At 40.3% G+C, this 3,606-nt stretch overlaps 1 long non-coding RNA gene across 1 annotated transcript in view; it reads left to right on the top strand.

Moving 5' to 3' along the window:
- LOC139025248 (uncharacterized) overlaps positions 1–1,569 on the top strand; it is a 44,654-nt gene extending 43,085 nt beyond the window's left edge. Inside the window, exon 3 of the long non-coding RNA XR_011476732.1 lies at positions 1,443–1,569. This is a non-coding gene — a long non-coding RNA (uncharacterized lncRNA). The remainder of the gene's footprint in view (positions 1–1,442) is intronic.
- Positions 1,570–3,606: the final 2,037 nt, after the last annotated feature.

Consider the following 3,606-nt stretch of genomic DNA (forward strand, 5'->3'; position numbering starts at 1 on the left):
GGTGAAGTGTCAGGCAGGCAGCAGAGATTCCTGTTGATTAGTCTAGCAGATAAGAGGTTGGTAATCTCCTGGGATGGAGATTACCAACCTCTTATCTGCTAGACTAATCAACAGGAATCTCTGCTGCCTGCCTGACACTTCACCCCTCTGATGATGTTACCTGGAATAAACACTGGCTGGGCCTAAAAATAAACCCACTGTTGTGATTGTGCCTGATGGAGAGAGTTCTCTGTCTGTAGAGAGAGGGGGGGAAGAAAGTAAAGAGATTGATGGAGAGATGTCCTCCTGTGAAATGAGAGGGGGGGTGAAAACATGGAAACATGGTCTGGAAACATGGTATGGAAACATGGTCTGGAAACATGGTACATGGTCTGGAAACATGGTCTGGAAACACGGTACATGGTCTGGAAACATGGTCTGGAAACATGGTCTGGAAACATGGAAACATGGTCTGGAAACATGGTCTGGAAACATGGAAACATGGTCTGGAAACATGGAAACATGTTCTGGAAACATGGAAACATGGTCTGGAAACATGGAAACATGGTCTGGAAACATGGAAACATGTTTAAATTGGTGACTTGGCTTTAGTCCGTTTGATCTAACAGTCTAAATTCTGTCAGAGTTATCACTAAAACAGTGAGCTGATTTTCAATGCCATCTTTTCATAAATACAAGAGTCTTCCCATGACACTGATCCCCCCCCTTCTCACACTCTCTCTCTCTCTAATCCCYCTTTCTCCCCCTCTCTCTCACCACCCCCATGGCTTAGTACCATGTTCCCACCAAAACACTCACTGTTTAACATAAATATCAGCCTATACATGACATGCCTAGATTGCCTACCTTTTCTGGTGCCTGGCGGCTCAACAAACTGCTCTCCAACTAGAGAGGCCTGTGAAAGCCACTCTACTGAGTGGAACTGCTTGACGTACCACACARAGCTGTTTTGACGGGCTGTGGAGGAGGCCTGTGACCGGCCTGAGAGTGGCAGAGAGGAGAGATGGAGAGCAGAGGGGAAGAGAGGTGAAGTCAATTGCATACTGTTAAGGTAGAGATGCCCATTGAACAGGAAACGATTAACTCTGGGATGCACTCTCTTCYTCTCTCTACCCCTGTCTCTCTCTCCCTCTGCTAATCGGCAGATGCAGCACTAGCTGTGTGATTTTCCAGCTCATTTCCAGCAGTCATTCCTGGTTAGGGAACATTTATGACCTTGCAGCTTGTTATTAAAAGTTGATTCTGCAGAAAGGCAGAGGGAGAGGTATGATTAAAATGTTCAGATGCAGCAGCCCAGATGCATTAATGAGTATTTCAGGATGTGTGAACTTAATCTCACTTCAGTGTTTTTCCCCTGGAGGCATTAGAGCCATCCTCACTAATGAGATGTGTTATTACTGTAACTACTAGCAGAGAGAAAATCTCTCTCTCTCTCCATACAGAACGTGGTCCAGTGCTGTCCTCAGCTCTCCACTGTGCCGCCTCCTCCCAGTTCAGAGCACTTCCGTCTGTCTGGTAAGAACTATACTATAGATATAACTATGATATACTATCCTATAATATACTATACCACTACTGTACTTGCTCCTACTATTCTTCATTTGTCAGTTATTACTACAGCTATACTCTACTCACTCAGAGCCTAAGATTTTCACTGTACCCTGCAATCACACCTGCAACCTCTGTACATGTGACTATTTAATACTCTGAATCTACTATTACTCGACTACTTAGTCACTACACTAATGCAACTGTACCCACTTACTACTCCAACTGTAGTAGTATTTTGAGGTTAGAATTAAACAGGAGATTTTTCAAGTAAACTTCCATTGTGCTACCAAGAGTTGTATGTGAACATCTTCAGAAATCCACAGAGGTCAGGTAAACACTCAGTATTTGGTGAAAGGAGAGACAGACATTGAGAATGGGTAGGGAAGAAATCAAACATGAGGCCTACTGGTGGAAAATCGTTCATTTTGCRTTTGATGCCCAGATATGGAAAAGGAGGAGGGATATCATATTCATATATCACTTGATTTATATTAATCAAACATAATAAGAAGGAACATTGATTTATTAAACATCCATTCCCTTTGCTCMTTAAATTACGCTAATGTGATAGCAACATGAGAGAATATGGAATATACAAGCATAATTACCTATGCCAGCGGTTCCCAAACTTTTCATTTTCGCTTTCGCAAATGGCGCTCCACCATTTGTGGAGTCACAGAATGTTTTTAACATGAAATATGTTAGCGGTCAAATTTAGTCCATTTTAGCAATGAATGTATCAAATTAAAGGCCTTGTATTAATATTCTAAACAATTTGCATTGTGAAAGGACTAGAAAACGACCGATAATCGGCCGAGCYGATAYATCGGGCCGATATTGGCCTTTTCTAGTCTATCGGCTATCTCCCTTCTCTATCGGCTTTGCCAATAGTCCCCCTACATAGCAAAACTGCTGCTATTCCAGCCGCCTGAGCTACAAGCACTGCACAATGCAGAGGAATGTCTTGCTGGGAAAATAAACATCAGCACCTAGCAGCAAGTTAGCTCATTCTTCAACAGAAAGGTGCAGTATTGAGAAGCAGATGAATTGACACAATTACCAAAATCAAACTCCTGTTGCAAATATTAGTTTAGTTTAATTCACTAATAATAAGACTTGTGTCGTCGTACACGGACATGCATGCAATAAGCAATTAGCTAGCTAGCTAAGCAGATAGCTGTGTGACCTGTTAGCAAAAATTATGATAATTAACCATTTCATCTGTGGTGTTAGCTAGCTATATTAGCTACTCTGCTAGCTAGCTGGCTAGATAAACATGGTGCTAAGATATCATATAGGAGCTAATAGCCAACGTAGCTAGCTAACATTAGCTGGTTATCATTTTTAACATTAACAATTTTTGTCAATGAGCCATCTGACTTGCGGTGTAASCACAGAGTTTCTAAACCTCTTTGGTGTAAGGTTAGCTATTTACTGGTGTGGCTGCAACGTATCCATAAATTGACAGTTGATAGTCAAATTACAGTTGAAGTCGGAAGTTTACATACACCTTAGCCAAATACATTCAAACTCAGTTTTTCACCAAATTCCAACATTTTAATCCTAGTAAAAATTCTCTGTTCTTAGGCCAGTTAAGATCACCACTTTATTTTAAGAATGTGAAATGTCAGAATAATAGTAGAGAGAATGCTTTATTTCAGCTTTTATTTCTTTCATCACCATTCCCAGTGGATCAGAAGTTTACAACACTCAATTAGTATTTGATAGCATTGCCTTTAATTGTTGAACTTGGGTCAAATTTTATTTATTTATTTATTTTATTTCACCTTTATTTAACCAGGTAGGCAAATTGAGAACACGTTCTCATTTACAATTGCGACCTGGCCAAGATAAAGCAAAGCAGTTCGAGACATACAACAACACATAGTTACACATGAGTAAAACAAACATACAGTCAATAATACAGTGAAAAATAAGTCTATATACAATGTGAGCAAGTGAGGTGAGATAAGGAGGTGAAGGCAAAACAAAATATATATATAAATAACAAAAAATATAAAAGGCCCATGGTGGCGAAGTAAATACAATATAGCA

The sequence above is a fragment of the Salvelinus sp. IW2-2015 genome, unplaced genomic scaffold (assembly GCF_002910315.2).
Source record: "Salvelinus sp. IW2-2015 unplaced genomic scaffold, ASM291031v2 Un_scaffold2421, whole genome shotgun sequence".
NCBI lineage: Eukaryota > Metazoa > Chordata > Actinopteri > Salmoniformes > Salmonidae > Salvelinus > Salvelinus sp. IW2-2015.